Source organism: Chrysochloris asiatica, unplaced genomic scaffold (genome assembly GCF_000296735.1).
Source record: "Chrysochloris asiatica unplaced genomic scaffold, ChrAsi1.0 scaffold00139, whole genome shotgun sequence".
Lineage (NCBI taxonomy): Eukaryota > Metazoa > Chordata > Mammalia > Afrosoricida > Chrysochloridae > Chrysochloris > Chrysochloris asiatica.
Genome location: NW_006408657.1, coordinates 6,322,686 through 6,348,243, shown reverse-complemented (window position 1 = coordinate 6,348,243; position 25,558 = coordinate 6,322,686). Strand labels below are relative to the sequence as shown.

The 25,558-nt window shown below is 39.8% G+C and overlaps 1 protein-coding gene across 1 annotated transcript in view; it reads right to left on the bottom strand.

The window, feature by feature from the left end:
* The window catches only part of LOC102818428 (zinc finger protein 77-like), a 154,962-nt gene that overhangs the window by 59,377 nt on the left and 70,027 nt on the right, over positions 1–25,558 (bottom strand). The window lies entirely within an intron of this gene.

Here is a 25,558-nt window from a genome sequence, read left to right as displayed (position 1 = left end):
GAGCTCTCTGCTATACGTCCACCCGATCCGCCATCTTGTTTGTTCCTTCCATATGTATGTTTTTGTTGTTAAGTGCCATTGAGTTGGTTCTGACTCACAGCAAACCTATATAGGTTTCCAAGGTTTGAACCACTCTCCTTGTGTTTTAAACTGACCTTGGGGTTCAGTGCTTATCCTATATTGCCACCATGTGTATGTTGTTGCTGTTAAGTGCCGTCGAGTCAATTCTGACCCATAGTGACCCTGTATAGGGTTTCCAAGGAGCAGCTGGTGAGCTTGAACCTCCAATCTTGCAGTTCAAATGGCTTTGCAGTCTGGCGAATTAACCCCCAGCACCACACCATGTGTATAATTGCCTTTTATTTTGTTTGAAAAAGGTATTTGCAATGCATAAGTCTTTGGTCTTGCAAAATTCTATCATGCAATCTCCAACATCATTTCTATCACCAAGGCCATATTTTACAACTACGGATCCTTCCTCTTTGTTTCCAACTTTCACAGTCCAATAACCAGTAGTTATCAATGCATCTTAATTACATTTTTGTTCAATTTCAGACTGAAGTCTGAAGACGTTTGTAGAATGCTTCAGTTTCATCATCATTGGCTTTAGTGACTGATGCATAACTTTGAATAATAGTGATATTAGCTGGTCTTACTTGTATGGGTGTTATACTATCACAGACAGCATTTTACTTCAAGATACAGCTCTTCTTCTTGATGAATTCAATGCATTCCTCTTCGATTTGTCATTTCCAGCACAGTAAACTATGATTGTCTGATTCAAAATGACCAATATCATGCCAGCACCAATCTCATGTCAGTCCATGTCATCACATTAAGGCCTAGTATGGAGTTCTGGTGTGGTGCTGTAGGATAAGCACTTGACTGTTAAATGAAAAGTTGGTGGTTCAAACCCACCAGCCACTTCTCAGACACCCTATACAGGGTTGCTATGAGTCAGAATTGACTCGATGGCACTTAAGAACAACAACAATATCTATCATTATATGTTCCATTTCATTTTTGACAACTTCCAGTTTCCCTAGATTTATGCTTTGTGCATCCCATGTTCTGATTATTAATAGATATTTGCAGCTATTTTGAGTTGCACTCTATAAGTAAATGAAGGTCCTGATAGCTTTGTGTCATTCACATGTTAAGGCTGACTGTACTTTAAGGAGGCAACTCTTCCCCAGTCATATTTGAGTGCCTCCCAGCCTGAGGGGTTCATCTTCCAGAATTACATCAAACAGTGTTCAACTACTATTCACAAGATTTTCAGTGGCTAGACATTCAGCAGTGGGCCACCTCTCCTTCTTCCTAGTTTGTCTTAGTCTGGATGCTCCACTGAAACCTGTTTACCAAAGGTGACCCTGCTAGGAATTAAAATACTGAGAGCATAACTTCTAGCATCACAACAACACATAAGCTACAACAGTCCAACAAACTGAGAGCTGAGTGGTATAATGATGTAGTCATCCACTATTTTGTAATCTGATGTTATCATCCTGAATTTTCATATAATACCTATTTTCACATAATGCTCTGCTCTTTGGAACCTAACTATGACAATAAGTAAGGAGTGGGTATAATCCTGCTTGATGTGGTCTAGCTATTGTTGTAGGAATCAGCTGTTCTTTATCATCTCAGACATAAGCAGGTTTCTTTGATCCCTGCCTCTACATTTTGATCCCTGTGCCCTACACCTAAGCAACTGGAGCATGAAGTATTTGATTACAAAGCAGAGTCTTCTCCCCAGTGCACCCTCACTAGAACAGTGGGCAGAGAACTGAAAACACCAACTCTGGCATCAAAGAAAGAAAATGACAAGAGCAGCAAGACAATTAAAAAAGCCCAGCAGGAAATTACTATCTTCACTGACCAAATGCACATCAGTGTTCCTATAAAAATAGTTTGATGATTTTTAAATGTCACTGTGAAAAATTACCTAGGTGTTACACATACAGAAGAAAGAATTGAATTTCAAGTTCAATAGATAGAAACTTGCCAAGAGACTGGGACCCTTTTAATAGAAGCTTTTCCTTATCCAGTCTACTGTCTGTCTCCACTGCATAATTGACAAGCATGCAGATGAGGCAGCTGTCATCTTTACCTGTCCAATAAAGACTCAGTGATGCTTTAGAGAAGAATGGTCCTGGACCTGTCACACATTCACTCTCCTCCCTTCTCCCTTAATTCTGATTGCATGGTAACTCCAAGAGATAATAGACTTGCAAAACAGAGAGTAGGAGTTAGTGAGTCAGGCTTTAGTCATACTTCAAAAAAGTAAGAAGTAAATCACATGACATTTCCCTTAGCCTGTTATTTTGTTTTGTTTTGGTTTTGTTTTGTTTTTTTTGTTTTTTGTTTTTTTTTTTGCTTTTGATGAGCCCCTTAACCTTCTCCTATGTATGCATATTATATCAATACATAAATGTAAATTCTAGATTTTCAAATTCAGCTCACTGAAATGCCAAATTTCTTTTACATGGCAAATTTACATCCTTCTGGTAGATCCTTTGAAATACAGGGTTAGCTGAGAATGTGTGAGGAAATGTTTGAGAGGCAGCATAGAGACTGTCAATGGTTCTACTCACTGTTCATATTGTAATTTTTTCTCTTCTCTATAGAAAAAAATCAGGGGAGAAGTTTTTTCAGGATGGAAAAGCATGACACTGTTGCCACGTGTGAAAGAGTTAGCAGTTCTATTTCATGGTTGAAACATGAATACTAGGGGCAGCTGAAATGTTCATGCAAGGAGGAAATGACAGAAAGGTATCCATCCTAAGCCACAACTCCTCATTCATCTTGCTCATATTAAAAACAAGGAGTGAGAAGTCAAATGTTGGTATAAGAATCCCCTACATTAGAGCTATGGGATATGCTTTACAAGTAGATAAAATCCATCAGGTGGAACACCTTTGGAAGACTTGAATTTTTCATTCCCATTTCTGCCTATATTCTGCCTAGCACCAACTCTAGCAAAACCTTAGCATGGCAAAAGCAGCACATTGAAACAAACAAGCAAGAATCAGCTATGTAATAATCACTAACAGCTTTGTCAGAAATATGGCAGTTAGAGCACCCTGCAATTTCTGTAATCACTGCCATATTGTTGTTGTTAAGTACCATGGAGTAGGTTCTGACTCATAGTGACCCTGCACAAGGTTTCTGAGGCTGCAAATCTTTATGGGAGCAGAAAGCCTCATCTTTCTCCAGCGGAACAGCTGGTAGTTTTTAACTGCCGACCTCGAGGTTAGCAGGCTGATTTGTAACCACTATGCTACCAGAGCACCTTACTTCCATATTAGGAGAGGGAATATGTGCAAAGCTCTTCATTTATGAGCCAAATTCATAACAATGTTAGTCAGTGAACTGACTCCATGGCACATAACCACCACCATTGGGTAACATTGTTGTTGGTGGTGTTAAGCATCGTTGAGTCAGGTCCGATCCATAGCAACCCTGTTTAAGGTTTCCTAGGAGTGGCTGGTGAGCTTGAACCACCAACCTCTTGGTTCAAACTGACTTTGCAGTCCAGCACATCAACCCACAGAGCCACACCAGAACTCCATTGTTGTTGTTGTTAAGTGCCATCGAGTCGGTTCTGATCCATACCGACCCTGTATAGGGTTTCTGAAGAGCAGCTGGTGAGCTTGAACCACCAACTTTGCAGTTCAAACTGACTTTGCTGTCCAACGTGTTAATCTGCAGCACCACACCAGGACTCCAGGACTCCTTTAAGCATTTGAAATAGAAGCTAATCTAGCTTCCTTTATTTTGTGCAACTAAAATTTAACAGAGGTGGTAACAGGAATGATTGGATGTAGTGGGAAGAGTATTTTGTGAACATTTGACATTTCCCAGAAATTCACATTTCTACAGAGACAGTCTCATTCCTACCCGCAACCCTGTAGTTCCGTGTGTTCATGTGAGATTATGCCACAATGTGGCAAGACCAAATCTCCTCTTCTGCATGAACTGCTGTTTTATTCCAGCTATTTGGAAATATGTTCTTGTTGCTACAGTGATCTCAATATGAGTCCAAGAATGTTGGTAATGTTGGATTTTCAGAGTGTGTTCTTTCAAATTTGGCAGTCTATTTCAGTTAATGCAGTAAGAATGAATTGTATTATCCAAATACAAGGAAATAAAATCACAGCTGGGTGTTATCTCAGCAGCAGGCATCTCGTCATGAACACCCCTATATTGTCTGGTTGATTGTTCCCTAAATTGCCTGGATGCTGGGAAGCTTCTGTCAGTAGGCAGCACTGTGAATAGGAAAGAGAGGCTCTCAATGACCTCAGGGATTTTTAGAGTTATTCTGCATGGCCCTAAAAGGCTCCTGCCCTGGACTTGCTAAGTGCTTGACTTGATGACATGTCCACCTTTATTCTCTTCCTTTAGGAAACAGCAACATTTTTCTTAGGATAAACAGTGAACTTCTAACTGTAAGGTCAGAGTTTCAAACCCACCAGCTGCTCCTAAGAAACCCTATACAAGATAGCTATGAGTAGGAATTTTCTCGATGGCACTTAACAACGACAACTGTGAAAACACAAGTGTAGTGTGTTTTCATTGGCTTTCATTGTTGTTGTTGTTAGGTGCCATTGAGTGGGTACCATAGCGATCCTATGTACAACAACAGAACGAAACACCACCCAGTCCTGGGCCAACCTTACAATTGTTGCCACACTTGAGCCCATCGATGCTGCCACTTTGCTAATCCATCTCCCTGGGGGTCTTCCTCTTTTTCTCTTGCCCTCCACCTTACCATACATGATATCCTTCTCCAGCAACTGGTTCCTCCTGACAATATGTCCGAAGTATGAGAAACGAAGTTTGGCCATCCTGGCCTCCAAGGAACACTCTGGCCACACTTCTTCCAACACAGATCTTTTGGTTTTTTGGCAGGCCATGATACTTTCAATATTATCTTCCAACATCATAACTCAAATGCATGTATTCTTCTATGATCTTCCTTATTCACTGTCCAGCTTTCGCATGCATATGAGGTTATTGAAAATACCATGGCTTGGGTCAGGCACACCTTAGTCCTCAAACTGACATCTTTGCGCTTCAACACTTTAAAAAGGTCTTGTGCAGCAGATTTGCCTAATGTAATACATCGTTTGATTTCTTGACTGCTGCTTGATGAGTGTTGACCCAAGAAGAATGAAGTCTTTGACAACTTCAATCTTTTTGCTGTTGATAAGAATGTTGTTTATTGGTCCAGTGGTGAGGATTTTTGTTTTCTTTACATTGAGATGCAATCCATGCCGAAGGCTGTGCTCTTTGATCTTTATCAGTAAATGTTTTAAGTCCACTTCACTTTCAGCAAGCAAGGTTGTATCATCTGCATTTCGCAAGTTGTTAATGAGTCTTCCTCCAATCCTGATGCCATGTTTTTCTTCATATAACCCAACTTCTCAGATTATTTGCTTAGCATACAGGTTGAATATGTATGGTGAAAGAATACAACCCTGTTGCATACCTTTCTTAATTTTAAGCCATTCAGTGTTCCCATGTTCTGTTCGAACAACTGCCTCTTGGTCCATGTACAGATTCCTCATGAACACTATTAAGTGTTCTGGAATACTCATACTTTGCAATGTTGTCCATAGCTTGTCATGATCCACTCAATCAAAAGCATTTGCATAGTCAATAAAGCATAGGTAAACATCTTTCTAGTATTCTTTGCTTTTAGCCAAGATCTATCAGACATCAGCAATGATACCCTTCATTCCATGTCCTCTGCTGAATCTGGGTTGAATCTCTGGAAGTTCTCTATCAAAATATGCTTGCAGCCATTTCTGTATTACGTTTAGTAAAACTTTACTTGCATGGAATATCAAAGATATTGTCCGATGATTTCCGCATTCTGTTGGCTTTTATTAGTCAAACATATGTGCAGCCTGGTAGCACACAGGTGGGTTATGCTGCTTGAGTTAAAAATAATTTGATCATGAAACAACTTGGACTTGACTTAGGAGTCTGGCATGACAGGTGTAGTGGACTTGGAGTGGAAATCTGGGACCAAGTATAACAGAAAGAAGGGAGTCACATCGTGCTTAGGAGGCAAACCCACTGAGATGACTGTTATTTTCTGTTTTTCATAATGTTGTCCACCCTCACTGTGGAATATAATGGTTTATAGGTTATGTTCGTGTTCAAATGTGTGATACTCTTGATCTTCTCCAGCTAGAGAGCATGTTTGTCATTCAGTCAGGCTTACATTACTCATAAGACTGCACTAATGGAGGGAAACAATCCTGATTTTCACACTGGCATTTAACGCTCTGCAACTATCTGACCACATTTCATTCGTTGGCTTAGAATAAAATAAATATGTACTTGGGCAAAAGAGAATCTCACTGTGCATCTCTTAAAAAAATAAAGGTTTTGTATTGTGCCTTCAAATCATTATCTGTCCACAGACAATTGTGGATTGTGAGTATTTAAAAGAGGAAGGCAGGGAATTCCAAAGAGGTAGAAAACAAGGACTGCTTCTCATTGCCTCTATTTACCCATACAGTTTCTAGACTCCAAACTTGGTCCTGGCCTCACTTACCCATCAGGGCCAATAATGAGAAGGAAAATATGAAGAAACATGCCATCTTATCTATTAATTCAGACTCAGCTGAATTAGACCATGTCGCCCATAATGTTTAAAGTTCATTATTTTCTCTCTGTCTTCTAAGCCCTACAACTTTCACTGGCCCTAAAAGGTTCCTGCCCTGGACTTGCTTAGCGTTTGGATAAGCAAGTGTTCTCCAACTTACCCTTCTTCCCCTACATTTAGAGCCGTTGTCAATTACATATGGAAGAACTCTCCAAACATTTTATTGACCACCATTATTTTATCCACACTTATGTCCAAACTCACTGGAACCATTATCTTCAGCCATTTGCATATCATTTACTTCTCCCTGGCAAATCTCTTAGGTACTGAACACTGCAGTTGAAGGTTGACTATTTAAATACATTGGATGGTTTACTGAGCATGTGACTATTTTAGTTCTCTTGAAGCCTTCTGTAAACATTCTATCACACCATTTAGAACTTTGCTATGAAATCTTTTTTTTAATTCTTTAATGGCTTATTTATTTTTTGATGGGTATATTATTATATATGCATTGTAATGTCTGAGGGGATTTCAATAGATTCATGGAAAAATGAAGCTAAAAGGTAAGGGAATTTTTTTCATGAACTTTCTGAAACCCCCTAGAGCTCTGGTAGCGTAGTGGTTATGAATTGGGCTGCAAAACACACGGTCAGCAGTTCGAAACTACCAGATGCTCCGTGGGAGAAAGATGAGGCTTTCTGCTCCCATAAAGATTTACAGCCTTGGAAACCCTGTACAGGGTCGCTGTGGGTCAGAACCGACTCAATGGCACTTAACAACAACAACAACAATATATATTGTTATCCTTCAGGGTGTAGAGTTGGTTTGAATTGCAAGGTAGGCAGTTCAAGCTCACCAGCTGCTCCTTGACTACTGTATACAGGGTCACTGTGGGTTAGAACAGACTTGACAGCATTTAACAACAACAACCTTCACCTGGAACAACAGAAGAAGTAAGAGAGTCGGGAATGTGACCAATTGCTTCCATGAGCAACTGCTTCCTTTCTCATGATACCACAAGAACTGATGGTGCCTGGCTACCGTACTGAACATCTTGTGTGAAGATCCCATAAAATAATTCTTATAAAAAGGTGTAAAATATAGAACATAATTTCAATTTCATTGGCTCTGGATTTCCAGGAGCCATGAAGGTTTGATTAACTCCTGAAACTATTGCCCTGAGATAATATTGAAGCTTTAAACCAAAAATGCTCCCTAAAGTCTTTTTTAAACCAAGCCGTAGTTTAGATTAACTATTAAAAATGTCTTCCTTGGGCAATATGCTTTTTTAAGAACTATCTATGTGGGATCAAATTGATGAAAGGACTACATAGGAACATTAATGGGAGAGAACCAACTCAGAAACAGAGGCTGAGAATGGCTACACATCTCTTAGTGTCACTGAATGACACATGTAGACACATGCAAGATCGGTGTGAGCATAAGGTCAGCAGTTCAAGCTCACCTGCTGCTCCTAGGAAACCCTACACAGGGTCACTATGAGTCGGAACCGACTCAACAGCATTTAACAACACAACAACAGTGCTATTATGGTGGTTTTCTAATTTTAATGTTTTCCACACAATTATTAACTACAATTGTTCTACAGAGAAAATATTTCCCTCATCAGCTGAATGAAAATGCAGATAGGAAAAACAGAATAAATGCTTATTTTACTCCTTTTTTCTCTTCATATCATTGTTTACTATAAATGTTTGGAGGCTGAGTCAGTATTTTAACTTGGAAACTAAAGATGTTAGGTTCCATCAAATCCGTTCCATCTCATAATTACCCTGTGCACAACAGAACAAAACACTGCCCGGTTCTGATCCACACTCACAATTGTTACTTTGAGTCCATTGCTGCTCACACTGTATCAACCCATCTCATTGGAGGTTTTCCTCTTTTTAGCTCACACTCCACTTTGCAAAGCATGATGTCCTTCTCTAGGCCTGGTCCCTCCTGGTAACAGGTCTGAAGTATAAGACAGGAAGTCTGGCCATGCTGATTTCCAAGGACCACTCAGGCTTTACTTCTTCCAATACAGATTTGCTTTTTTTTTCTCCCTTGCAGTCTATGGTACTTTTAACATTCTGCTCCAGCACCATATTTCAAATGCATGGATTCTTGTCCAGTTTTCTTATTCATTGTCCAACTTTCTCATGCATATGAGGCAACTGAAAATATCATGGCTTAGGTCAGGAGTATACCTTAGTCTTCTAGTTGACCCTTTTGCTCTTGAACACGTTAAAGAAGTCTTTTGAGCAGATTTGCTTAATGAATATGCAGTTTGAATTCTTGACTGCTGCTTCCATGAGTGTTGATTGTGGACACAATCAAAATGAAGTCTTTGACAACTTCAGTCTTTTCCTCATTTATCATGATGTTATTTATTGGTCCAGTTGTGAGGATTTTTGTTTTCTTTATATTGAGGTACAAACTCTACTGAAGGCTGTAGTCTTTTATCTTCACCAGTTTGAATTTAAGTCCTCTTCACTTACAACAAACAAGGTTGTATCATCTGCATATCACAGGTTGTAAATGAGCCTTCCTCTTAGGATAAGCACAGCCATGTTTTTCTTCATATTATCTAGTTTATTGGATTATTTGCTCAACATACAGTTTGAATAAGTATGATGAAAGGACACAAACCTTGCACACACCTTACACTTGTTCTGTTCTAACAATTGCTCCTTGCTCTATGTATAGGTTCCTCAAGAGCACAATTAAGTGTTCCGGAATACCCATTCTTCCCAATGTTATCTATAGTTTGTCATGATCCACACAGTCAAAACCCTTATTGACTTCACGTAGTCAATAAAGCCCAAGTCTTTGCATAGTCAATAAAGCACAAGTAATCCTTTTTCTAAGGCGTTCTGGTAGTGTAATGGTTACGAGTTGGGCTGTCAACCTCAAGGTCAGCAGTTCAAAATTACCTGTGGTTCCACAGGAGAAAGATGAGGCGTTCTGCTCCCGTAAAGATTTATAGCCTCGGAAACCCTGTGCAGGGTCACTATGAGTCGGAACTGACTCCACAGTACTTAACAACAACAAATCCTCTTTCTGCTATTCTCTGCTCTGAGCCAGGATCCATCTGACATCAGCAATGCTGTCCCTAGTACCACATCTTCTGAATCCAGCTTGAATTTCTGGCAGCTCCTTGCCAATGTGCTGTTGTAACCATTTTCTAATTATCTTCAGCAAAATTTTACTTGCAAGTAATATTAATATTGTTGAATTATTTCTACATTCTGTTGGGGCACCTCTCTTTGGAGTGGGCACAAATATGAATCTCTTCCAATCAGTGGGCCAGGTAGTTACCTTCTGAATTTCTTGACATAGATGAGTGAGCGCTTCCAGGGCTGCATCTGTTTGTTGAAACATTTCTGTTTGCATTCCATCCACTCCTGGAGCCTTGTTTTCGCAAGTACCTTCAGTGCAGGTTTGACTTCTCCCTTCAGCACCATTAATGCTTGATCCCATGCTACCTCTATACATGGTAGAACATCAGCCTTTTTTTTTTTTTTTTGGTGCAGTAACTGTGTATTCCTTTCATCCTCTTTTTATGCTTTCTGCATCATTCAATATTTTGCCCATAGAATCCTTCAATATTATAAGTTGAAGCTTGAAGATTTTCTTCAGTCTTTCAGCTTGAGAAATGCTGAGCATGTTCTTCCCTTTTAGTTTTCTAACTTCAGGTCTTTGCATATTTCCTTATAATATTTGATTTTGTCTTCACGAGCTTCCCTTTGAAATTTTCTGTTCAGCTCTTTTACTTTCTCATTTCTTCAATGTGTTTTAACTTCTCCACCCTCAAGATCAAGTTTCAGAGTCTCCTCTGACATCCATTTTGGTCTTTTCTTTCTTTCCTGTCTTTTTAATGACATTTTGTTTTCGTCCTATATAATAGTCTTGATGTCCTCCTGCAACTCTTCTGGTCTTCGGTCATTAGTGTCTAATGCATCAAATCTGTCCTTGAGATGGTCCTTAAATTCAGGTAGGATACATACAAGGGCTCCTAGCATGGCACTATAGGATAAGCATAGAACTGCTATCCACATGGTCGGTGGTTCAAACCTACCAGTTGCTCCTCAGAAATCTTACACAGGGTTGTCATGAGTAGGAACCAACTTGTTGGCACTTAAAAACAGCAAACTATTCAAGGTCTTCAGAAACCTATACATAGAGCAAGGAGCAATTGTTAGAACAGAGCAAGCGTAAGGTGTGTGCAAGGGTTGTATCCTTTCATCATACTTATTCAAACTGTATGCTGAGTGGATTTGTTTTAGTTTTCCTCAGTTTCAGCCTGAACTTGAGTATGAACAACTGTTAGTCTACCCTGGCCTTGTTTGTATGATGATATTGAGTGTCTCCACCATCTCTCACCACAGATTTAATCAATTTGATACCTGTGTGTTCACTCTGGTGAGGTCTGAGTGTATAATTGCCATTTATGTTGTTGATAAAAAGGTATCACAATGAATCAGTCATTGGTCTTGCAAAATTCTATCATGCGATCTCCATTTCTATCACCAAGGCCAGAATTTCTAACTATTGATTCTTCTTCTTTGTTTACAACTTTCTCATTCCAATTACCAGTAAGTATCAATGCATCTTGATTACATGTTTGATCAATTTCGGACTGAAGCAGTTGATAGAATTCTTCATTTTCATCGTAACTGACTTATTGGTTGGTGTTTAAATGGGAATAATAGTGATATTAACAGGTCTTCCTTGTAGGCATATGGATATTATCCTATCACAAGACAGATCTTTAGACTTTTTTTTTGCTATGAATGTGATACCATTCCTCTTCAATGTGTCATTCCCCACATAGTAAACAAAAAAATCGTTGGCTTTTAAATAGCCAGGACCAGTCCATTTCGACTCACTAAAGCCTAGGATATCAATCTTTCCGTGTTCCATTTGGTTTTCGACAACTTCCAGTTTTCCTAGATACATAATTCATGCATTCCACCTTGTGATTATTAATGGATGTTTACAACTGTTTCCCCTCATTTTGCATTGTGCCCCATCAATAAGTGAAGATCCCCAAAGCTTTGCCCCATTCATGTCATTATGATTAACTGAACTTTGAGGAGGAATCTAGCTCTTCTCTTGTTGTATTTTGAGTACCTTCCAAACTGAGGGACTGATCTTCAGGCACTATGTCTGGAGCTACATTTGGTGCTATTCATAATATTTTCATCTTCTGACACTCTATCTGACAATGTTCTGCTGCAGTTCATAAGGGTTTAGCAGCTAAACATTCAGAAGTGATCCACCTTTCCTTCTTCTTAGTCTGTCTTAGTCTGGAAGCTCCACTGAAACCTGTCCACTATGGGTGACGCTGATGGCATTTTAAATACCAGTGGCATAGCTTCCAGCCTCACAGCAACACGTAAGCCACCACAGTTCAACAAACTGAAAGATGAGTGGTGAATCAAAACTCTTCCGTTATCTGTTTCTTTACATTCATAACCACCTTCCAGTCAATATATAAAATATAAAGACCTTTACATTTTTAATCAAATACGAAATCATTTAATTTGAGATCTAGATGTTAAAAACAAGTGAAGTACACAAAATTAATTAACCATTGATAATTCACAGATAATCTGTCTATAAAAGGAGTTAAATATTTACATGTTATATATATTTTAGAAAATGTAGATGTACACTTTGATATTGTATCTTGTGGTACAGTTATTTTATTATGTATATCCTTTATGATATCATGTAAATATAAATATTAGGTGATTGAAGGTGTGGAATCACCTTCTAATTTGGCCTTTGTTGTTGGTTCCTGGGAGACAGATCATATATAGGGGCTAAGGAGTGGGGGCTGACCAGATCAAGAAAGACCACCAGAGGGCTCAATATTGACAAGTCTCAAGAGCCAAGTTATAACATATCATGGCCACCCCAAATCCAAAGCCACTGCCATCAAGTTAATTCCAGCTAGACCCTATGTAGGATAGAGTAGATCTGCTCCTTATGGGTTCTGTTGTTGTTGTTGTTGTTATGTGCCGTGGTATGGGTTCTAGCACTGTATATTTTTACAAGAAAAGATAGCCGTATCTTTCTTCCATGGGGTGGCTGGTGGGTTTGAACCACTGACCTTGTAGTTAGCAGTCCAATGCTTAGCCCACAGTACCACCAAGGCTCCTTATCATGGCTATATGATGAAGTAAATAAAACCCCTGAGATCTAAGGCTCAGATGAGCTTGCTGGTTGGTGACCATCCATAGGAGAAGGCCATGGAAGCGCTGGGCTGCAATTCCGCCCAGACCTCACCCTATGTGACACTATTTGTATACTTTTTGGTTTTAATAAAGCCATTGTCTTAAGTATGTTTTACTATCCATGAGATTCTGTGAATCATTCCAGCAAATTAACAAACCTACAGGGCAGTGAGAGCCAGCAGGTGCTTCCTATTTGGCAATCAGGAAAATGGTGCCCTTCTAACCTGGGATGTCTGACCTAGCTCCAAGTGGTGAGGGAGAGAGAAATGTGATATAAGCAGCTGGTCTGAAAGGTATTCTTCCAATATGTGAGCTCTGACCCAGCTCTGAGCAACTAAGGTCAGCAGTAGAGTAGTGAGCAACTCACATGAGCAGCTGGTGATAAGGATATGTTGGTACTGTTTTGTTGTGGTATGCCATCAATCAGTTCCGACTCATAGCAGCCCTGTATAGGGTTTCGAAGGAGCAGCTGGTGGATTTGAACTACTGACCTTTGTGGTTAGTAGTCTAGTCCTTATCCTACAATGCCACATGGAAGTGGAAATATGAGGATTAGATCTATTTCCATATTTGGGGAATCAAATTCATGCTAATCATATATTTTTTAAAATGGATATGGCACTTTGCCCAATGCGTAGCACAGGTGCTATTCAAAATATTTGGTTTTCATCAAATAGAAATTATTTTTGGGATTTAATTTAGTGAAGAATTGTTAGAACATTGAATATATCTCCAAAGTTCCTTTAGCAATGATTGGTAATATCACTATTAAAATTCAATTTCAGCACTGATACTTGTGGAAAAACAAGTATAGTGAATAAGGCCGTAAGTCTGGAATTTATCACTCCTTCCCTACGGGGAAAAGTATCCATAGTATATGTAAAAATATTTAAATTGATCTGAGAATGAGGAGTAAGTGATATAAACTGTTTGAAAATTCCTAACCATATTTGACGACAGTAGGTGTTCAATAGATGCTCACTGAAAAGTTAAAATGGCATCAATATGAACCACTTGGGAAGCTTCTTGACATGCAGATGCTGATTCACCAAGTCTGAGACTGGGTTTGAGATTCTATATTTCTAACAATCTCCCAGGTCATGCTGATGCTGCTCGTCCCTTTGACCACACTTTAAGCAGCAAAGATTACTCTACAAACTGATATGACTAGTCATGTTTGATGATGTTTGGGAGGGGAAACAAATGTTTCTAAAATGAAATTGTTTGGAAAATGCTGGATAGTTTGCCTCTTGAGATGCCCATTGAGATATTAAGGGCTTTGGGTAAAGTGAACTCTTGTAACTTTGCATAACCCAATCATGCTTGGCAAATTAGAGGATCAGTTAAAAAACAAAACAAAACAAGGGAAATCCACTGTGAGATGGCTACAACAGACTCAAGCTTACCAAGAATTGTGAGGATGGCACAATTTTTCCTTCTGTTATAATAAGGTTACCATGAGTAAGACACAACAATAGCAACTAAAAATAACATCACCACACCACTAGTTGATTTCAAGCTGTTTTTTTTTTTTAAAAAAAACAAAAAACAAAAAACTGTTTTATTGTGAATTATGTGATAGTTTACATGGGAGAACATTAGTTTTACATTTATCCTATCGTATATTGTTTCATTGCCATGGTTACAATCCCCTCCATGCATCATCAACCAACCAAAGGATATACCCTACAAGCCTGCCCCCTGGTCATCAGCACACAGCCCCTCTCAATCTCTAGGTCTAGCGTCCCCCCCGCCGCTCTACCTCTCCACGTCATCATCTCTGTTTCCATCTCTGGCGTCACTGCTTCTCTGGGTAGGGTCCCGCACTTCCGTTCTTCTACCTTGATGGTCCTAGGGATCTCTGCTCCTAAACTTCAAAGTCAACCACTCCCCTGCTTTTGCTACAAAACGTCTACCTTTACATTTCTAACCCTCACAATCAGTCTTGATAACAATTATTCACTATTGTATCACAAGAGACCTATCCGCATTTCCTTTCATCAGGCCCACCCAGACAGATTGGATACTACTCAGTAGAGATTCTGCCTTCTTCCATGCCTTCTTCTAGGCTCCCTCTTGAAAGCGTGTAAGCCAGTCACTTCTTGCCTTTGTAGCCCCCCCACCACACACCTATTTTGGGCAGCCAATGTCCAAGTTGCCATCCCTGTCTACTCTGTGTATGGAGGGGGTAGGAATGATCCTCTCTGTAAAGATTTGTTTCCTCTTTTAAGCTACTGCATCCATAGGCTTAGGTCAAGTTCATCAAATTGTATCCAATTACTCTTTTTTTCCTCTTCTAGTTGAGCTCTGATCATCCAGTCATTGAAGCCAGGTCAAGTGGGTATTATCTGCAAATGTGGGTGTTCTTGTGCATATTGCCTCTCTTCTTACCATCTGGATGCTTCATTCTCCACTCCAGTTCTCTGTGGCTATGTCACTGACTCTGGGCCCAGGAGTCCCCAGGTCTTGCCAAACTGCTGGCCAGCTAGGTCTCCACCCAGGTTCACAGGAGTGTATTGAATGTGGTTGGACTTAGCTCTCAGCTTCACTGCTGTTTTTCCCTCACTTCCCCTTATCAGTGAACAACATGGTCAACAGTCAGAGCACGTGTCTGCTCGTGTATTCCCATTGAGTCTTGGAAGAGGGTTTGCCCTGAGGGACTCCGACCATCAAATTGGTTCTTATTCATGTAGACTCCATGTGATGCAAACACATCCTTAATTTTCAAGGCTGTGATTTTTCAGAAGCAGATCACCAGACATTTCTTCTGGATCACCCCTGGGTGGGTTCAAACTACCATTATTTCAATTAGTAGTTGAATGCTTAGTTATTTGTGCCACCAGGGACTCCTCTATATGACCATGCTGTTGTTGGTTTTGTTAAGTGCTGTTGAGTTGGTTCTCACTCATAATGAGCCTGTATAGGGTTTCCAAGGAGCAACTGGTGAGTTTGAGCCAACAACTTTGTGATTAGCTGTCCAGTGTTTATCCTACAACTCCATATGACTATGTTGTTGTTGTTGCTGTTAAGTATCATTGAGTCGGTTCTGACTCATATCAACCCTGTATCTGGTAAGTTTGAACCACCAACCTTGTGGTTCAAACCAACCTTGTGGTCCAGTGCTTTATCCTACAGTGAGTGCCACACTAGGATTCCACATATGACCATGTTGTTGTTGTTATTAGGTGCCATCGGGTTGGCACCGACTCATAGCGACCCTATGCACAGCAGAACAAAACAATGTCTGATCCTGGGCCAACCTCACTACTGTTGCCACACTTGAATCCATCAATGCTGCCACCTGGCCAATCCATCTCGATGGGGGTCTTCCTCTTTTTCTTTGACCCTCCATCTCACCAAGCATGATATCCTTCTCTAGTGATTGTTCCCTCCTGACAGTATGTCCAAAGTATGAGAGACAAAGTTTGGCCATCTTGGCCTCTAAGGAGCACTCTGGCTGCACTTCTTCCAAAAAAGATCTATTAGTTCTTTTGGCAGCCCATGGCACTTTTAGTATTCTCCTCCAGTACTACAACTCAAAGGCATCAATTCTTCTATGATCTTCCTTATTCACTGTCCAGCTTTCGCATCCATATGATGCGAAAATACCATGGCCTGAGTCAGGTGTACCTTAGTCCTCAAGCTGACGACTTTGGTCTTCAACACTTTAAAAAGTTCCTGTGCAGCAGATTTGCCCAATGCAATACGTCATCTGATCTCTTGACTTCTGCTTCTGTGACTGTTGATAGTTGATCCAAGAAGAATGAAGTCCTTGACAACTTCAGCTTTTCTCTGTTGATAAGAATGTTGTTTATTAGTCCAGTGGTGAGGATTTTTGTTTTCTTGACATTAAGATGTAATCCATACCGAGGGCTGTGCTCTTTGATCTTCATCAGTAAATGTTTTAAGTCCTCTTCACTTTCAGCAAGCAAGGTTGTGTCATCTGCATATCGCAGGTTGTTAATGAGTCTTCCTCCAATCCTGACACCACGTTTTTCTTCATAGAACCCAGCTTCTCGTATTATTTGCTCAGCATACAGGTTAAATAAGTATGGTGAAAGAACACAACCTTGTCGCACACCTTTCTTAATTTTAAAACATTCAGTATTTTAAATGACCATGGTACCTCATTATTTCTCTAAGTAAAACTTAGAGACTGAAGATTGTCAGAAAAACAAACATATCTGTGTTGGAAGAAATACAGCCAGAGGGTCCTTAGAAGCCAGGACGGTGGGACTTTGTCTTTCATACTTTGTGCGTATTATGGTGAGGGACCAATCCCTGGAAAAGGACATTATGCTTGGTAAAGTGGAGGGTCAGTGAAAAAGATGAAGACCTCCAACAAGGTGAATTGACACAGTGGCAGCAGCAATGGACCCAAATGTAACAGCAATTGTGAGGATGGCTCGGGACCAGGCAGTGTTTTGTTCTGTTGTGCATCGGGTCACTATGAGTCGAAATCAGCTTGGTGGCACTTAACAATAGCAACAAGTAAAACCTATTCACTGTCCTAATATTCCACAGTCCATACTTCACAGAATGCTGATTTATACAGTTAATGAAAACGAAAAGCACAACAATTTGACATAGTGATCATTCTTGTGAAAATACTGTGAGTCTAAATCTCATTATTCTCTGATTCTCATTAAGTATAGGAAATGACCACAGTAGCAGGTTAAGAATAGATAACACTGACTTTATCTAATTACACATCAGGAGAAGGACAAGCTGGAGACTAAGGTAGATTCCAGACTCTAAAACAGTGTGCCCCTGCAGAACACTGAAGACACAGATTGGGCGGCCAGGTGCATGTCAGAGATGATTAGCAAAGGAACGAAAGAGAACAAAGCCCTTCACTTCCTTGACATAAAATGTCGGGAAAAGGAGAACAAGAACACTTGTCTCTGCGAACTCAGAAATGTCATTTGCCATATATCTCTTCTTCTTCAAGGAAAGGCACAAATATGTAAAAATACTGGCTCAAGGTTACAAGTCAAAGAGAGATGTCTGACCCTAGCCTGCCTTCATCTTTTTGTGGAGGTGGAAAACAGTTCTATGTTTTTGCAGTGTGTATCTGAAAGGGTAAGTACACAACTATGTCAGCTTACCCACTGTGAACCAGGTGTAGGAAGACCAATAATAGCTTCAGATAACAGCCTGACAATTACATTACCACTTTCCTTTCCCACCTTAGGCTAAGAGGGAACATCTACTGTGAATTTGGGCCTCAAAATGATTCCCAGTATACTGCAGGAATGAGCTTGACATTTGCAGATACAGATTGCTAGTTCCTAGAACATCAGATCTTCTTTTGGAGAAAACGAAATGAGGTCTAACATTATTTGAGACCAAGAAATACTGAGAAAAGGGATGAGGAGGAGTTGACCACCTCATTTAAACAAATGTTGTTGTTTCTGTTAAGGGCTGTTGAGTCAGTTCCAACTCATAGGGACCCTGTGTAGGATTTCCTAGGAGTGGTTGGTGGGTTTGAACTGCTGACATTGTGGTTAGCCGTCCAGTGCTTATGCTACAGTGCCACATCAGGACATACCTCATAAAAAATGTTGGTTAAGCACAGTTTAGTCCCGAATCAGGCACGATGAATTGTAAACTTCTTTCAATTTGACACTATATTTGAAAATGTTTCTAATAAAATGTTGGAAAAATAAAAGACACAATCAAAAATTAAATATTGCTTCAATCTTGCTACTGAGAGATAACCTCTATAATATTTTGTTATATTTAATTCAGAGATTTTCTTTCTTTGCTTAGTACAGTATGTCCTTGATACAAAGTGGTTCATGTTGTGAATAAAACATTTTGTATGTTGAATATTTTTGTTATTACATATTTATTTAGAACATGATTTTTATGTCCATGAGTAGCATACATGTGTGCTGCATAATCTAAACATAAGATTACACAGGGTTTTTGCATAGAGTTTCACAGTTTCATTAAAAATCAAATCCTTCCTCAAATGACCATGGAAACAGAAATTATTAATATCTTTCAACCTTGCAGTTGTCTTCAGGAAGTAAAAAGTTTTAGGGGAGAATCAGAGCATCTACAATAGAGACTATATCTATGGTTATATATTTTTATTTTACCCACTATTTTTTTCTCCTACTGCTTCGTAGATGGATCTCTGGTAGGTTAGTAGGTTACGCATTGGGCTGCTAACTGCAAGGTTAGCAGTTTGAATCCACCAGTCACTCCTCAGGACTCTATATAGGGTCGCTATGAGTCAGAACCAACTCAAGGGCACTTAACAACAAGCACATTGCTATAAAGAAGGGAAAGTTCATTATAGCCATGAGGATTCATGCTTTAGAAACAAATAGAATATAAGAGGCTTTGCCACTTACTGTTCAACTTCAAACAATATATGCAAATTTGAATAACAATTACTCTTTCCTATAGAGTTGTGAGCTTTCGTTCTGTTGTGCATAGGGTCGCTGTGAGTCGGTACCAATTGGATGGCACCTAATGATGCCAACAACATAGAGCTGTGGGACTGATTAAATGATACCAGATTTTATTCAGGCATCATGTATAATGAATATTGCTTTCCATGCTTTGCCAGTCCTTTTCTGGAAAACTCCCAAACCAAAACTGTTGTCAAGTTGATTCTGACTCATGTTGACCTCACATGTGTCCGATTAGAACTGTGCTCCATTGTTGTTGTTGTTGTGTGCTGTGGAATCAGTTCCAACTTATAGCGACCTTGTACAGGGTTTCCGAGGCTGTAAATCTTTGTGAGAGCAGAAAGCCTCCTCTTGCTCCCCCTGAACAGCTGGTAGTTTCAAACTGCTGACCTTGAGGTTAACAGCCCGATTTGTAACCACTATGCTACCAGAGCTCCTTAGTGCTTTAAAAAACTGATTTTTTGGAAGTAGGCTTTTTGTCTAAGATGTCTTTGGGTGGGTTTGAAGTATGAATCTTTCAGTTCGCACCCAAGTACTCCTTCTTAAGAACTCAGGTAGGATTCATCTTGCTGAATAGCTAGGTTTTGGCAGCACATATACTAAAATTGAAATCATACAGAGAAGATTAGCATGCCCCCTGTACAAGGATGACACGCAAGCTCGTGAAGCCTTCCATATTTTTGGAGTCCTGGTGTGGCTCTGCGGGATAATGCATTGGACTGCAAGGTAGGTGGTTCAAGCTCACCAGCCGCTCCTCAGAAACCCTATGCTATGAGTCAGAACCGACTAGATGCCACCTAGCAACAACTTAAAATAAGGACCTTAAGAAGATAAAAAGATTTATGAGAAGGGTTGAATCTTTAATATGATAAGAGAACTGTTTAAATATCAACCTGCTTATAACTGTGTACACAGCTACAAAAGACACACCAGTGAGTTTCCAGTATCACCCTCCTGTTTTCCCTCTCTGAGGACTCACTGATAAGCCTTAAGCCACATGGAGAGAAACCAGTTCCTGCACTGCTGACCAGTTTTCTCTTTTTCCAGATTTTTCTGTGTGGCCTATTTCACTTTTGACTCACAGACTGCTTGGCTGGAATACTACTCAGATTTTACACTGTCATTTTCCTTTTCTCATATAAAGTGTTCATGAAGTGGTCTACAAGGACTGGCTCCATGCATTGTTTTCGATTGAAATAAGATTCATTCAGACACTCAGCAAAATTCAAGTTGTTTTTTGTTATTATCCATCAAGGGAAGAGTGGATTTGGGAAGTAATATTTGGTCTTGATCCCTCCTTGAACTAGCCCTACATTCTAATATTATAATTCCTTGCTTGTTGGAGTGCCTATAGGTGCATTTTACTTTTCTTTGGGTTAAAAAAAAAAAAAAGAGATCCATAAGTCAATAAATAAAATTAAAATAACTTTCTGATTGGAATCTGAACCCGCTTCATTAATGCCACATCTTCTGTGTAACCGCCCTGAACATGCCTTTTTAAGCAGCAGTCACTCTAGGGATGTTCCCATGGAAACAATCCTGTTCAATATTACCTCACGTAAACTAGTGCTCTCAGAGTCAATTATATTTGGCTGAGGATAATCTGCCTTAATTTCTATTAAATTAGCGCTCCTCTAATTAGTAGTTAATATTTATAATGTCTGAATATAAGGAACCCTGGTAGCATAGTGGATTGCAATCTGGACTGTTAACTGAAAGGTCAGCAGTTCAAATCTACCAGTCGCTCTGCAGGAGAAAGATGAGGCTTTCTGCTCTCATAAAGATTTAGTCTCAGAAACCCTATACAGGGTCACTAAGGGTTGGAACTGACTTGGTGGCACACAACCACCACCACCATGACTATATATATATGTTTTAGTGCCCTGGTTTATACTAAAATGTCAACAGAAATATATTTAGCTAATTGTTGTTGTTGTTAAGTGCTGTTGAGTCAGTTCTAACTCATAGCGACCCTGTATAGGATTTTCATGGAGTGGCTGGTGGGCTTGAACCTATGACCTTATAGTTTAGCACTTTCGTATTTAACCTATAGTGCCACACCAAACATAAAGATTAAACCCTATACAGAAATATATTTAGTTACTTAGCATTGCCAATTATTTTGAATCACCTGGTTTTAGATACTAAAACTGTTCTCAGCTAATTTTAAGACTGAGTCTTGCAACTCCTGCAAATATGACCTCTCAGTCTTTCAAATAATCACAGACCCCCACCACATCGAAGAGTCATAAAATCAGTTAATCGTCTTTAATATATTAAAGAGGCAGGCTCTAGAATAGAGCTGTCCACTAGATTTCCCACCATGATGGAAATAGTCTATATCTCTGCTGCCAGTGTAACAGTAACCAGACAAGAATGACAATCGAGCACTTGAAATATGCCTAGTATGACTGAGGAAATTGATATCTTATTTTAATTAATTGAAATAGCCACAGGTGGCTAGTTACTGCTACGCTGAATATTGAAGCTTCCAGAAAATGTTTGGTAAAATGTCTACTATTAAAATTACCGACAGAATAATATTTAATCAATTCAATGGCACCATGGGACAGTGATGGCTCAGTGGTAGAATTTTAAACTTCTGTGTGGAAGAGCTAAAACCCTGGTGGCTCTATAGGGTAAGCACTGGACTGTTAACCTCAAGATCGGTGGTTCAAACCCACCAGTCACTTGATGAGAGAAAGATGAGACTGTCCTACATAGGATTGCTATGAGTTGGAATCCACTTGATGGCAATGAATTGGGTTGGATGTAGGGGACAGGAGCCCTAGTGGGACAAACAGTTCAGCATTTTGCTGCTAACTAAAAGGTTGACAGTTCAAACCCACCCAGTGACTTCATGAGAGGAAGATCTGGTAATCGACTTCAGTAAAGATTATTGTTGTTGTTGTTAAGTGCTGTCGAGTTGGTCCTGACCCATAGCAACCCTGTATAAGGTTTCCAAAGGGTAGCTAGTGAGCTTGAACCACTGACCGTAGGGTTCAAACTGACTTTGCAATCCAGCACATTAACCCACAGCCCTATGGGGGCAGTTCTGCTCTGTTACATGGGGTCGTAATGAGTCAAAATTATCTCAAAGACAATTAACAACAATATATAATGGCGTGTAGGAGACCCAGGTTCAGTTCTTGGCTAATGTACCTCAAGCAAAGCCATTACTAGTCTGTCAGTGGAGATTTGTGTATTGTTATGATATTAAATAGGTTTTGGTGGAGCTTCCAGATTATGACTAAGGATGGCCTAGCAACCTACTTCTGAAAAATTAGTCAATGAAAACCTTATGGATCACAACAGTCTGATCTTGTTGTGCATGGGGTTGCAATGAGTCAGGGACAGACTCTAATGATAAGGCATAACAACAATGTTGTGATGTAGAACTTTGAAGCTCTTTTGTTCTTTGCTCCAAGTGCACAATGAGTCATTCTCTTTTGTATTTTATTGTCTCCCACGGGAGAAAGATGAGGCTTACTGCTCCCTTAAAGATTTACAGCCTCAGAAACCTTGTGCAGGGTCATTATGTGACCCTCACTATGAGTCAGAACTGACTCCACGGTACTTAACAACAACAACAACATGCATTAAAGTTATTCATAATTAGATCCATCTTCTCCAAGAGATTATAAACGCCTCAAGTCCAGGAACTACATTTTTTCAACTCTATGCCCCACTGAGCTTACTAGACTATATTGCACATTGTACGTACTCAGTGTTTACAAATTATGATAGCCCTTTCTCATCTCAGCATTAAAAACATTCTGATGTTCTACTTCCCCTTAGTACTCTTCTTTGACCTGGTATTACTTAGGTCCTTCAGAGTTTAAACTTCTATCTTTGTGTTGTATATAAGTCTTCAAGAGAATGCTTTTTATTGCTCTGGGAACAAGCTAAATCATAACTCTAGAAGAAAGATTCTGAAATTTATACCTTTGTTGCCATGATATATTTTGAAAGAACTAAACTAGAGTACATTTTCTTTCCTTCTTTTTTTTTTTGAAGCACTACATCAAGAAATGCAACCTGATGGTGAACTACATACACCCAGGTAACTTGGAATTTAGCTCTTTAAATGTTCTTTGTCTCCCTAATGCTGTCTCTAGACATTTTTACACTGATGCTTTGTGTCACTAACAAAGGCTAACACTAGCTAGAAGACTTGCCTGCAACTAAGCAAAATGGTACACCTAAACTGATTCAAGAGGAAAGGAGGCAAAAGACAAGAATCTGCTTTCCATTTTCTTTTTAATACTATGATAAATGTTTAAAGAACCATTATACATAACAATTAGAAACCCAAATTTAGGATTGAGGGAATTACCTTGAATTCTTTATTGTTCCTTAATTGTTGTGTCACTATGAAGGAAATAAGTTCTTTTATTTAAAATAAAAGCTCTTGATATCATTGAACAGTCTAAAGATGTTAATAATTAAGTAAGGTGTCTGGTTCAAGCTCACCAGCTGCTCCTCAGAAACACTTTACAAGGTCGCTATGGGTCAGAACCGACTCAACAGCACTTAACAACAACAACAATGATACGGAATTATATTCAGTAAAGGAAGGAAGTCAACGTCTAAATAAGTAAAACACACCATATTTGATTCATTTCTCTAATTAAAGCAAGTTTATTTATTTAAAATATAATTTTTCATTTTATATTTTTACTCTGTGGGCAAAATGTATAGGAACTTGATGGAACTTAAGGCTCATTTATAGAATCTTATTTAGGGACCTTCTATAACCTATAACTCATGTGTACAACTATTCAAATGAGACATGATTTCAAAATTATTTAGACTGTACTCTCTTTTCCTTCTGTTTATTTTTGAGGATTCAGATTGTAGGTATATGTTTATCAGAAACTCTAGATTTGTTTATGAAAGGAAGAAACTGATATTTTTCTTAGCGTAGGGTGATGGAATCAGAGTAGGTTTCAAAATTATGTATCATGCCTGAAATTCATCAACTAGGGGTTCAAGCTTTATATAAGTCATATACTTCACAGACATGGCTAGGTTCTAAAGACCAGGTTGTTATATGAAAATGCCTTCTCTGTCACACCCTGTGTCCAATGAATCAGGCCCTCCCTTATCAACTTGTCTCTCCCACTCCCAGGACCACTGCCTCCTGTCTGCGGTGCTCACTGTTCTCCCAATATTGCTTTCCCTATTACCTTAAACTTTCTATCTCTTCTGTGTGCTACCAAGGGCTGTCCTAAAATTTGGGCAAACCTGCTCTGGAGGCTGCAGCAGCCTGCATGGGGTCCCCTCCCCTACTCTTGCTCACTGATGTGGGCCTTCCTTACCACCAGTCCATACCCCACAATGCTCCTGCACTGCAGGACTGACTGGTCCTTCTTCTGGCACTGCTTGCAAGGGTCCCAGGCCTTCCTCCGGTACCACAGAGCAGTGCAGGGAGCCCATCCACAAGGGGCAGGCACCTCCAGTTTACTCCATTCAATGGCCCTCACACCAACACCAGGCTGGGCTCCTAGCCACAATATTCTTGCACCCTGAAGCCTTCCCACTACATGGCCCGGCCCCTCTAAACCTGCTGTTCCTCACTGAACTTCAGCAAGCAGGGCTACTGCAGGCCCCATCTAACAACCTCACCCATTATAGCTGCTGCTCGGATAGCACTAGCTGAAGTCTATAGCATTCTTCCTGCACCCTACAAGGGGACCCTTCCTGCACACCTGTCCAGTCAAGGGCCCTCCTCCTAAGACCACCACCACAACTCACCCCTCCAGATGGTTCTGTTCTTGGTGTCTACTCATGCCATGGGTCCACGCACCCTACCCCCCAGCTCCATCTACCCAGTTCCAAGTAGGAAGGGGCCTGGATCCCCTCTGACACCACCTCTAACCCTTGCCTCGGGCACCCACCTTGACCGTCAGGATAATAGATTTTTATTATTGTCCCAATTGTGAAATGTCTGAAAACTAAAAATTCAATAACTGAGGAATGTGTGTAGTTTTAAATCAAATTAAAACATATCATAGTACAGTTCCCCTCCTGAAATGAAGGTCCAGTTCACTTTATTATTTTTGAAATTTTGTGTGGCACTTTGTAGCATTGATCTTGAGGAAATTGATCACTGATTTCCAGCCAATCATAAAATGCAAGTCTATGACTTGATTGTCCCAAGAGTAACAAAGGGCTAGTCCTGGTGGGGCACTGTAGGACAAGCACTGGACCTTAAGGTAGGTTTGAACCACAAGGTCAGTGGTTCAAACTCACCAGCCACT